Genomic DNA, 12,812 nt, shown 5'->3' with positions numbered 1-12,812 from the left:
GCTCCTGCCACCATCTTTCTAAGAGCTTTGAATAAACTTCCCGTCTCAAAAATTCATGAGAACCTCTTCAATTGTCCCGCAAGTCCAGAGTGAGATCCCATTGCTCCCAAATATCCTCCTTTCTAAAATTCTAACAATAAGGGATTAATTTGGAGGTGACTAGCATGCTTTAAAGACACCGATATCTTTGGAATGGTTAAGGGGGAGTAATCAGTGTATGAGTAATCACTCATACACTGGAGGGAATTATTTTCAGGGAGATTTTGGTTTACTTAACCCATAGTCAAGTGACATTAAGAGATCAGGGTGAGGTGGACATGAGAAAATTTTGGAGTTGGGACACTGGTAGGGGTCCAGCTTCTGGGCACACAGTGGACAAGGAGTGGGGATTCTTAGATAGGCATGGAGAAATCAGACACACTTTACTTTGAATCTTGCCTATCCTCAGCCAATCCTCACAGTGTCCTATGTACTTGAAAAGCCTTTATGTAGATAAGAGGATTTCTACCTTAACCTTAAATTTTAGTGAATTACATTAATATTTTGTACTGACTAAAGATTTCATTTCTACCCATGGGAATTGAAATTGTGATTGCCTAAAACACCAATCAGGCAGGAAAAAATCTGTAATGGAAGATGCCAGCTTATTCTTTTATTTATTTATAGATTTATGTTTATTTTTATTTTTGAGTCAGGGTCTTGCTCTGTTGCCCAGGCTGGAGTGCAGAAGCACAATCATGGCGACTGCAGCATCAAACGGCTGGGTTCAACCTCGAGGTCCACCTCGCCCCCCCTAGTAGCTGGAACAATAGGTGCATGCCAATGTGCCTGGCTAATTTTTAAATTTTTTGCAATGATGGGGTCTTGTTATGTTGCTCAGGCTGGCCTTGAACTCCTAGGCTCAAGCAATCCTCCCACCTTGGCCTCCCAAAGCTCTGGGATTATAGGCATGAGCCACCATGCCTACCTTGTAGTTTGTTTGTTTATTTATTTATTTATTTATACAGGCTATTTGTTGCCCAGGCTAGAGTGTAGTGGTGCCATCTCAACTCACTGCAGCCTCCCAGGTTCAAGTGATTCTCCCACCACAGCCTCCTGAGAAGCTGAGACTACAGGTGTGTGCCACCATGCCTGGCTAATTTTTGTATTTTTTTGTAGAGATGGGGCTTCACCATGTTGGCCAGGCTGGTTTTGAACTCCTGACCTCGAGTGATCCACCCGCCTTGGCCTCCCAAAGTGTTGGGATTACAGGTGTGGCCCACTGTGCCCAGCCTTGTAGTTTATTCTTGATGTTCTTGTGCATCCTCAAAAATGCAGTAATCTAACTCTCGCAACTGCCAGGTCACAGGACTGGTGCACAGCTATAAACCTGGAATGACCCATTTTATTCTTTTAAAGAACAAAATCGAGTCTGGGCACGTTATTTCAGGCACACATGTGTGCTGGTTATTTATCAATTGCCTCTCAGCTTCAAGCCCAACCTTCTCTATTTTGTTTGGTGATGCTAGGGGTATGAGTCTGCAAACTACATTTCTCATGCTCCCGTGAAATTGGCTTCTTGTAAGTTTCTGCAAATGGTAGACAATTAGAAGGCAGGGAGAAGGCAAAAAGACCCTCTATTTCTAGACCCTGTTAGCAACCACCCATTATTAGAAGAGAGCTGAGGCTCCCCATCAAGCTTCGTTGACATTCTCAGCACCAGCTAGGATGTGCCCTCAGAGGCACCATCACCAGCCATCCTGCTCTTTCCTGGCCAAACCACCATTGTGCTGGTTTATCTCAAAGGTTTGAGCACCAGGTACGCAGGTCTCCTCCTTTGAGCTCCTAGATCTCAAAACCTCACCTCTTTCCTTTAGTTTGCCTGGCCTCAGGTTGCAAGGTACTTTCTGCAGTTACCACCATCTGGCTACCTCAGCCCTAGGGGTTGCTTTTGCTTCCAGTGATCACTGATATTTACGTCACCTCAGCATCCCCTTTGCCCTTTCACCCTTGCAACTCATTCCTGGCAGTAAATTTCTTCAATTCAAATCCCTAGTATACTTTTTGTTGATTGGATTGTTTATTGGAACTTGTTCTGCAAGCTCTAGTTATCTTTTGGCTGCTCTTCTCAAATTGGCCTGCCGTGCTTTGCAGTAAGTACACATCAGCCTGTTGGCTCTAAGGGTGGACTCTTGCCTTTCTTTTTATTGAGAGGGAATTACGTTTTCTACTTTTCTCCATTCTGAAACTCAGTCAACTGATATGTGTTTAGTGGGAGCTTTTATATCCTTGTATTCAAATACTCAATGTGTTATTACAAGGGGAAATAATAATTTTATAACTCAATATTGTTAAAGCATCTAATGTATACAAACTATTGTGCCAAGAAAATTAGATTTAGGATAACAGTGCCATTTTAGAAGTAGGACAAAGGGATTAGAAGATCAAACCTAAGAAGAAAGGTTAAATAAATGGTTATTATTTCTCTAAAGAAGACAGAAAGGATGTTTAATACTAGAATTACCAATGATTTTATGGGAGATAATAAATAGCAATTCTACGATCCACCTTGGGATGGCACATGATTGCATTTCTAGGGCTAAACGTGGCATAGAGGCTGAATATCAATGGTTTCCTTTCAGTGAAGGTTGTTAGGAAGATAAGCTACTGAGAAATAATGGGAAATGTCATTCTCTGAACATACACACACATTTCATATATATATGTACATGTATATATATATGGTTCTTGTCTGCCTGGAGTGAGTTACTGGAGTCCTGCCGAGGGCATGGTCCGACCTGTTAACCTCTGTATGGCTTTCTCAGGTTTTAGGACTCTACTTCCAAGAATTTATGATCTCCCTAGCTTTATTCACTCCTGGCTCTTGTTTCGTTGATGAAAAGCATAGCCAGGGATCTTTATTCAGTTGGAGGGGCTGCTAATTGATTTTAAAAAATGCATTTTGTTCCTGGTCACTAATTGACTGATGGAGCAGCTGCTGGTCTGATAAAAACCAGGCTGGAAAGCAGTTCCCACTATGGGGTGGTCTGCCGCCAAACATGATTGCTTTTGCTTATCAATTGTAAAAGCACACCCTTACATATTCCCAGAGACTGGGGTTGTGTTTTATTTAAAAGTACTTCTTCACTGTCTTTAAAATAACGTCACCTTGAGAAAAGGTGAATTAACCTGTGCATATTATATACACAATTTGAAGTCTGTTACCATTGAGCAATTTTGAAGAGTTCAAAAGCATGAGCCTGATTATCAAATAAATAATTTCAGATACTAAACGTTTTAAAGTCCATAGAGATTTCAGTTGGCTAATAATGAAAATAATTATTTTATTTTTTGTTGTAGTCCAGGAATTAGATGGACTGAGTCAACATTGGCTTTGTGAATATGATAGCATATTAAAAGTATTAAACTTTACTACAAAGCAATCAACTATGCCTTTTCCTCAAAGATACTTATAGCTAATACTCTATATTTACATTTGGTAGCATTGGTAAAATCTCCTAATAATTAGTAACGGACACTAATAAATAGAAAAACAGTGATTGATGAAAATAGAATCTCATATGCAATTAATATCAAATTGAAAGATATAATTATAAATTAGGCAAATATTGTTTATTTTGAATACAGTGGAATGCACTATACCCAGGACCTGGTATCCTGAAGCAACCCAGTGATTATGTATATTTCTTAGAAGCCAAAGGGATTAGAAACAGAAAAATATTGTCTTCTGTTACATGAGAGAGAGTCCAATGGTTTTTTTAAAAAATCAATAAATCCTCACTAGGTATTAGCCTCTTGTTAATTATTGTGGCCAGCAGGGAGCGCAAGTCAGTGTTAGCGCCTTAATTGATTTTTTGGATGATTTTTAGTTTTCTTTTGAGTTCCTGTGGTTGCAGCTGTAAAGATTTAGGTTGGGGCATACCCATTTTAATCTAAGAAAGTCTCTTTCTCTTACCTTTTCTCTGCTGCCTAGGTAAGCTGTGACTGGACCTCCTGGTCCAAAAATCAGGAGACCCGACTTTTGGCACAACTCCGTAGCTGTGTGATATAACCTTAACAAAATGACAGAAAATCTCTGTGCCTGAGATTACCTGTTTGTAAAATGGTTGTATTCATCTGTTCAGGCTGCTATAACAAAATGCTATAGTCTGGGTGGATTATACACAACACAAGTTTCTTTCTTACAGTTCTGGGGGCTGGAAAGCTCAAGGTTGAGGTGTCAATTGATTCAGGGTCTGGTGAGGGCCCACTTCCCAGTTCATAGACCACTGTCTTCTGAGCCATACCACACTGTACAAGGGTTGAGGGACTAATTTTAAGTGTGCTAATCCCATTCATTAAGAGCTCCGCCCTCATGACTTGATTACCTTCCAAAGGCCCCACATTCTAATATGACCTTGTGGGTTAAGATTTCAACACATGAAATAACTTTGGAGAGACAAAACGTTCAGTCCTTTGCTTCTTTGCTTTGGCTCTCTCTTTTTTTTTTTTTTTTTTAGAGACGGAGTCTCGCTCTGTCACCCAGGCTGGAGTGCAGCGGCCCGACCTCAGCTCATTGCAACCTCTGCCTCCTGGGTTCAAGCAATTCTCCTGCCTCAGCCTCCTGAGTAGCTGGGACTACAGGTGCTTGCCACCACGCCCAGTGAATTTTTTGTATTTTTAGTAGAGATGGGGTTTCACCATGGTAGCCGGGATGATCTTGATCTCCTGACCTCGTGATCCGCCCGCCTCGGCCTCCCAAAGTGTGGTTCTCTCTCTTTTTTTAAAAAATTAGAGATTGTGCTTTAATTATTTTAAAGCAGTGGACACTTGTCATTGAAATACATTTGTACAGAGAAGCCCCATATATTATGAAATGCATTTTCTCTGTTGAAAGGTTGGGGAGAAAGCTGAATGCCTTTGACACTGCCTATACCACTTTATCTGCCTTCCTGCCTCTTGATAACACTGGGAGTACTTGAAGGAACCTCTGGGTGACAAGGAATACCCTTTGAAGACCACAAGATCAGATGACCTACATGCTCCCTTCCAGCTATATGGTATAGTTTTAACCCAAATTTCTGTAATGATCCAGAAAGCCCTATGCTTATTTTCGTACCCATAATGAAAATCATTTGTAAATATAAGATTTAAAGTATTCAATATCTAGCTTTTATAGAAACATTCACTGTATGTTTTGCTTGGATTCACTGGAGTAAAATTATTTTTAGAAACGTGTATGTGTATGTATAAATCTTAAGATATGTGTCTTCTTACTAGGAGGTGATAAGAAGGTTATAATAAGATCACATGAAACAGTTTAGAATTTGACAATGCGATTTAATTCAGTTTCATTCAGTGAGCATTTATGTAGCACCTACTGTGTAGAAGACACTGTGCAAAGCTGGATCTAAAGCTCCTAAGGGTTACAAAGATGAATGACAGACTCTGTCCTCAAGTTCTTTCTGATGTACTCCTTGTCAGAGATTTTAACTTTTTAATACATTCTAAGTGTAAGAAGTGTAACGTACCTAGGGAGAAATTGGTTTGAAGCACATAGAATAAATAAATGAATGAATAAATGCCATTGAATAGGTCAAACGTCTTGTGGCCACGTATGGGCAATGTGTGCCAAGGGTCAAGTAAAAGTGTCCCCGAATGGAGAGCTATTCTGTCCTTCTTGTGTATTAATGTCGATCCATCTATACTAATGGATTTAGCATGAAAGGAAGTAAGGTGGGGGTGGGGAAGTGAGAGTCACTGCCTCTCAGACTTCCATCCTTCATTAATATTAATGCTGTCTTCAACCCGTGCAAGTTGGCAAAACACAGCCTAAAAGCTTAATACAAGAAAAATAGTTCTGATGCTCCTGATTCATTGACATCAAGCACCAAACGATCTCCTGGTATACCACGTGCCTTCGTTTTTGTCCAATGAAGAGGAATTTCCCTTCAGTACAAGTTGGACACAGTAAGGGTTTTGTGTGTTCTCCCAAAAGTTTATTATTTCAGTTTTAAAACAATTTTCCATCTATTGGCCCACACTAACCCTGAACAAAAACAGACTTAGCTTGTAGGAATTAATGTGTTTTGTAAATCAGCATAAAATGAACTCTTCTTTTAATTAGTAAGTGTTTACTTGCATCCTTTGAATTCAATCCTGGGAGTCATTTTCCTGTAGCCCAGGAGCTCCGACAAGCCTACAGACAGGGGGAAACTCAGAATGTGTTTGTGTGATCAGCTAAGGGGGTTTGTGCCCAGATCTGTGTCTGGTGAGCAATTCTGTTCTGAATTTGTGAAACACAATGATCGAAACAATGTCATTATATGTCTTCCTTGGGCCAAACATGCTTTGGTAAGAACTCAAAATATTCACATACAATGTTAGAATAATCTCAGAGATAAAAAAAATCAAGGTCTAGAGGTAATAGGACTTGTTCAAAAAATACTCAGTGAGCAATTGGCAAAGTTGGTACTTTCCAAGGCCTCCTGCTTGTCAGTGTAGTATTCTTCATATTCAAAAGATGTCTTTTACGTTCCCCAGAGCCATCATCTGTGATTTAGAGACCCATTTTATTTCTAAGCGTGCTCAAACCAAAAAGAAAACAAAAGATTAAGCAGGTTTTTGCAACTATTACCTAATTCCACCGCAGCCTACCACTGCATCTGGCTTTTCATCTCCTCTTCAATATTTCTTACTCAAAAGCAAACTCAAAGATAGTTGATGCCAGAAATAAAGCAAAAAATCAAGAAAAAAACACCTTCCTACAAAAAGCCCATAAAATGAATTTGAAAGAAAACAAATGGATGTATTTCAGCTCCCTCTCCACTTCTCTTCTTCTATCGTAGCTTCCTCTCCCATTTTCTCATCTAATATTAAAGTGTCTGCACATGAGAGCAGATACACGTGGCAAGAAAAGACACAGAAGGTGGCAAATGTTTCCTTTTCTTTCTTTTTCTTTTTATTATGAAGAGCTTTTCAGAATTTGCAGATGTTAGTACTCGGGTATGGTGTCTTAGCTGTATTCCTGCACTGTGTAGAGGTTTTGAGGGTGACTTCTTAATTTGTGCAGTGTCTGAGATGCCGTGTCTGGGTGCAAGACAGACTGTGATTAGCAAGTGGCTTCTTCCGGAGGCCTGAGTCAGGGTCAGACTGGTAGCTGGGAGGTAAAAGACATTATACCGTGTTATCAATTCTTGCTCAAAGTCCTATTTTAATAGTTTAATATTTACATCTAAATAGTCCCCCCAAAACCAACAAAACCCTTCAAATACCCTAACTTTTAGTGTCAGCCCTTTTCAAAGGAAGAGCAACTATTTACGGACTTCTTATGCCGTCAAAATTTACAAGCTATTATTTAAATCACAACTTATAACAATTCCTCAAAGTTAAAAGGAAGAGTTTCCTAATATGAGAGTTGGTGGATGATTTTCAAGATTCATGCTTCTCTTTCTTTTTAGAGGACAAAAGAAAGCAAAGCATAAAAAGAGAAATGGTTTTTAATACTGAGTAGAAAAACGCAATATATATGTAGAAAATATATGCTCCATTTGAATTCATATTTACATGTTTTGTAAGCTCAAATAATATATGTTTTTCATTATTTTAGTAAAATTAAAGAATGGGCATTCAGCTATCTTTAAATTTTCATATTGCTCATGCTAGTTTAGGCACGCCAGATCACTTTGGCATAATAAATTCCTACATGAGCATTGCACAGATACTAAGACACTGTAATATTTTTCTTTTAAGTGTGAATTGAAAAAATATTAATAGATAGGCACATTTTTATGTTAGCCATTATTAGAATTTACTAATGAGAAATCTGACATGCTATTTCCTATTGCTTTAATATGTTATATATTATAAAATGTTTTCCCACATTATAGGCGTTAATTGCATAATGTTAAAAAAAATCCTGCGTAATTTCTTGTGATTTATGGGCCTGCCATTGGTGACTAGGTGTGGGAGAACTTTGGCTTTTGTGGACTGGTTCAGGGAAAGGATGTGTGAAAAGTTGAGGAAGCCCAATTAGAGAAAGGCACTGAGAAAAATTTTTAAAAATCTATCCTGCTGAGAGGCAGGCATTTTTTCTGCATGACAAATGTCTGGAGTTCTCAGTTTTACAAAAAAACAGTGCTCACCCCTGGCCTCTTATCCTTTTGTCATGTAGGTAACCTAAGCTGTGGAAAAAAGAGACCATCTGGAAAGAATGCTGCGGTTTCACAGAGCCAACATTATTCTCTACCTCCCCTTCCTCTTCCTCTTTCTTTATGGATGGCAAACAGCGTTCAGATGACAGATTTTGGAAAATTGTCTTAGGAGACGCATTCTCAGGCAGTTCCAGTGTATTGGTATTTTGGATGTTTCTCTGCATTTTGTCATATGGTTCAGAAGGGTGATAGGCTTTCTGTGAACTGCTGGGCTTCAAGAAGGCTATTATCTTCCACTCAGGTTTAATGGAGGAATTTATGGGATTTTGCCACCTTGTGAGGTAAGTTAGATGTAAATGCCTTGTGATTTATACATGAAAGATTTTTCATTATGTATCGACATAAATCTTATTAATCCACTACATTTCTAAGATGTCATGGTCAACTGAAGAAATTCGTCACCAGTTTTCCTTGTAAATAAAAATTAAGTGCATTCTTCATTTTTTAATGATAGTCAGCATCTACTTATACTCTATCATGATATCACTTCATCTGCATTGTCATCTTAAATAGCATCCTTTTAATTGTTTCAGGTCAACAAATAAGGTTTAATAAAGAGAAATATACAAATTTTGTAGCTTATATTCTAAAAGAGGTGTAATATTTTAGCCAATTAGTGGGAGTGAAAAACCAACTTGAGAAATAAATCTGTAAGTGGATGCTACTGGTTCTCAAAGGCATCTTCTTGACAAGAATCAAATGAACACTATCTCTAAAAATCCAATCTGAAGGCAAAACAGATTTGTTAGTGTGATTATTAAAATAATTGCCACCTTCTGGTGTAAAGTGATGTCAACAGTGAACAATCAAGTAATGCCCTTTGCTTTGGTACAGTCAAGCACTCAAAGCTACCGTGAAATAGGATTGGACGGGACCTTTCATTTCATATGAGAATTAATTCTCTAAATGCAGTGGAGAGGAGGCAGCTTATTTTTTCCCCCCAGCAAGCAGCTAGAAACGAGTCTGCGGGAGGCCATATTTTTTCTTACTCATTTCTTAGTGTGTGCGTGTATGTTACCAAGTATCATGGCAAATAATTTATTTTTTTCAATATAGTTCCATCAGAAGAGGAAAAAAATGGCAGAATTTTCCCAAAGGTCTTATGGCTTTAGAAAATTACACTTTGACATCTAAATTGTTTTCTAAGGACTGAATTAAAGGTCACATTTTTTTTTTCAACTGCAGTGAAAGCTTCACAGCTGCTTTGGGGTTCTGTGTAAGAGAGCACAGCTCCATTCTGGATTTCCTACAGATCTCCCCAGGAAGAGTCCATACATGTGTAATTTGTGGCAAACCTCAGTTATGGAGACCAACTCTTCTCAAAAAGCTTAAGTTAATAGCCATAAAGAGACGAGTGCCACGTATATGCAGTTACTGAATACCCTGCCCTGTGTATTAAAAAGTATTTTGAAAGAAACAATTCTATAGCTTAAGACCTCAGGTTTAAGAACTTACTGACTTTAAATGTATTCAGAACAAAGAAATAAATATTAAGTATGTGATTTTACATGTAAATTTCTGTCGTTTGCATCTCATAACATTATCTTTTGTGTCAAATCTGTTAACAATGCCTTTAACGTCTAAAATGCGGCACATTTACCACTTCTTGCACTTCTACAGTTGAAAAAGCAAATGCAAGACTGAAAAAAAATAAAAAATTAGGTGATCAATAACACATTTCTTCTCCATCAGATTATTTTTCCCATGTACAGAGTTCCTGTTTGATTTTTCAGTTATTCAAAATGTCAGAATGATAGATATAAGAGAGTAACCAACTAACCAGGGAAATGTCTGCCTAATAATATTCAATATAAAGATTCCAAATGATGCTTTATGATGGATTAAACTTTCCCCTGTTCTGCCTCATTAGGGTTCTCCCAATTTGACCCAATCCAAACCTATTACTTAATACATATCTAACAGTAAAATTGCATAAATGTTCACTAGTACAATAGAAGCTAAATAAGCAGTTTCAGATAATTTAATTAAGTTGTAGGTCTTCTAATATAATTCCTTAAGTATGTGAACTTTTAACTTGTGTTAACTCAATTTCCTTATGCTTTCATTTACCATTTGTTGGGGACATTACAGTGATTAGCCAAAGTCCTTCCAGCTACTAATGTTCTCCATAAATTTTGATTTAAATTGACTGTCACTTTCTCACTATAATAAAGTAGATATTTGACATCTCAAAAAAAGAGAACTGGTCTAGTATATTATGTTGCCAAGGAGTGGCACGTTTTTCTCTATCACACAGAATCCACATAAAATACCCCTTAATAAAGGCCTTTCAGAGTAGGCAGAACGAAGTGGATTGTGTACTACATATTCATAGACATGTACACTTTAGCATTTCTTGAAACACTAGGCTTGTAGATGCCTTTGGTATTGAAAACACACGTGGCATCATGTTCCCATCTTACTGTTTTGTATTTGGTGGTTATCACTGTCAGCATTTAGGAACTCTCTGTATTACAATAGGAAGGTAGCAGCTCTTCTGTTTCAGCTGAGGTCAACAGCAAGATTTGGCCAAGTGGGCTAAGCTCAGATACTTCTCCCATGCTTTCTCAGCTCAGATAACTAAAGGGGCAAATCATATAATTGTGCTTTGAAATTTTCAATTAATATATGTGTTTTTCAATATTGTATGTGTGTTGATAATTGCGAAAGCTGGGTGGTGAGTACATGAATGTACATTATTGCTATGGTCTGAATGTTTGTGTCCCTGAAAATTCATATGTAGAAATTCTGACTCCCAAGATGATGGTATTAAGAGGTGGGGCCTTTGGCGGGGGTGATTAGGTCATGAGGATGGAGTCATGAATGGAATTAGGACGCTTATAAAAGAGATCCTAGAGAGCTGCCTTGCTCTTTCTGCCATGTGAGGACATGGAGAGAAGGTGCCACCTACAAACAAGAAAGCAGGCCCTCACCAGAAGCTGAATCTGCTGGCACCTTGATCTTGGACTTCCCAGCCTCCATAACTATGAGAGATGAATTTCTGTTGTTTATAAGTCACCCAGTTTGTAGTATTTTGTTGTAGCAGCTTGAATGAACTAAGGCAATTACAATATTCCCTCTACTTTTGTATATGTTTAAACAACCCTAAGCAAGTAAAAGTATGTTCCCCAAATATATATCTACCCCAAACTCTCTTTAGTTCCAATAAAATGACTCTGTCAATAGGGTTTTGGTATCATCAATTACCATCCTTGAAGTTATCTAGTCACTCCATACACAAAAGCCTCAGTTCAGTGCCCAGAGTAACCTAAAAGACACAGGAATAGTAACATTTTTTTTTTCCTAGGTTCAGTGCTAGAATTTCTGCATTGGATGGATCAAGAATCTACGGGGAGCCAAGTCACTTAAAAGTATCAGGTATGCTGCAGGATAACTGCTTGCAAGAGACAGGAAATGTCAGCCCCTCTGGCTAATGGTTTTCTCTAACAGTTTCCCATAAAACCACTGCTTCTGCAATGTGCTTGGCATTGGCCTTGACTAGAGACAGCCTTCTTCTTCTTCTTTTTTTTTTTTTTTTTTTTTTTGAGGCAGAGCCTCACTCTGTCGCCCAGGCTGGAGTGCAGTGGCATGATCTCAGCTCACTGCAATCTCCGCCTCCCGGGTTTAAGCGATTCTTCTGCCTCAGCCTCCCGAGTAGCTGGGACTACAGGCACGTGCCACCACGCCCAGCTAATTTTTATATTTTTAGTAGAGATGAGGTTTCACCATATTGGCCAGGCTGGTCTCGAACTCCTGACCTTGTGATCCACCCGCCTCGGCCTTCCAAAGTGCTGGGATTACAGGTGTGACAGGTGTGAGCCACCACACCTGGCCTGAGACATCCTTCTTTGAAGCACTTGGTGCCCACAAAATACAACACTCAATTCTGGAAACTTCTTGGCACCTATTCAAGAAGAGTATTACCTAAGTAATCGTAAGATTAACTAATATTTTTCAGGAGCTTACTCTATGTTAAGCAATTTGTAAGCATTTTTTTCATCTATTCTTACAACTTTAGAATTAGCAACCATTATGATTCTTGTTTTACAAATGGGACAGCTGAGGCACAGTGAAGTCTCCTAAATTACCAAAGGGGGCAAAGCAAGGCAGCGATACTTAGTCGTCTTTGTTTTTTTTTGAGACAGGGTGTTGCTCTGTGACCCAGGCTGGAGTGCAGTGGTGTCATCACGGCTCACTGAGGCCCTGACACCCGGGACTCAAGCAATCCTCCTGCTTCAACCTCCTGAGTAGCTGGGACAACAAGCGCATGTCACTACGCCCAGCCAACTTCTAATTTTTTATAAAGGCGGGGTCTCCCTATGTTGCCTAGGCTTGTCGTGAACCCCTGGGCTCAGGTGATCCTCCTGCCTTTGCCTCCCACACTGCTGGGATTACAGGCGTGAGCCACCATGCCGGGCCTGCCCAACTTTGAATTGAATGTTGTGTCATTACACGAGAGCGGCCAGGTTATATCCCTATTTCACTGGATGGATGATAATATAGTGAGGTTTCCATGCATGTTTATGAATGTTGGATAGTACATTTAAAAGTACATACATTTTTATAAGACAAGTAGTACCTGTTACTGAACAATTTAAACAATATTGTTAATCTAAACAT

General features: G+C 38.9%; 1 protein-coding gene and 1 long non-coding RNA gene across 20 annotated transcripts in view; one reads left to right on the top strand and one right to left on the bottom strand.

Moving 5' to 3' along the window:
* TENM3 (teneurin transmembrane protein 3) overlaps window positions 1-12,812 on the bottom strand; it is a 2,732,592-nt gene that overhangs the window by 701,933 nt on the left and 2,017,847 nt on the right. The window lies entirely within an intron of this gene.
* Window positions 4,847-12,812, top strand: part of LOC107974498 (uncharacterized) — a 78,591-nt gene continuing 70,625 nt past the window's right edge. Inside the window, exons 1-3 of the long non-coding RNA XR_002943667.3 lie at window positions 4,847-5,039; window positions 8,153-8,473; window positions 11,500-11,570. This is a non-coding gene — a long non-coding RNA (uncharacterized LOC107974498). The remainder of the gene's footprint in view (window positions 5,040-8,152; window positions 8,474-11,499; window positions 11,571-12,812) is intronic.

This window comes from Pan troglodytes, chromosome 3, assembly GCF_028858775.2.
Source record: "Pan troglodytes isolate AG18354 chromosome 3, NHGRI_mPanTro3-v2.0_pri, whole genome shotgun sequence".
Taxonomy (NCBI): Eukaryota; Metazoa; Chordata; class Mammalia; order Primates; family Hominidae; genus Pan; species Pan troglodytes.
Note: the sequence above shows the minus strand (reverse complement) of the source record. Positions and strands in the feature narration are given on the sequence as shown.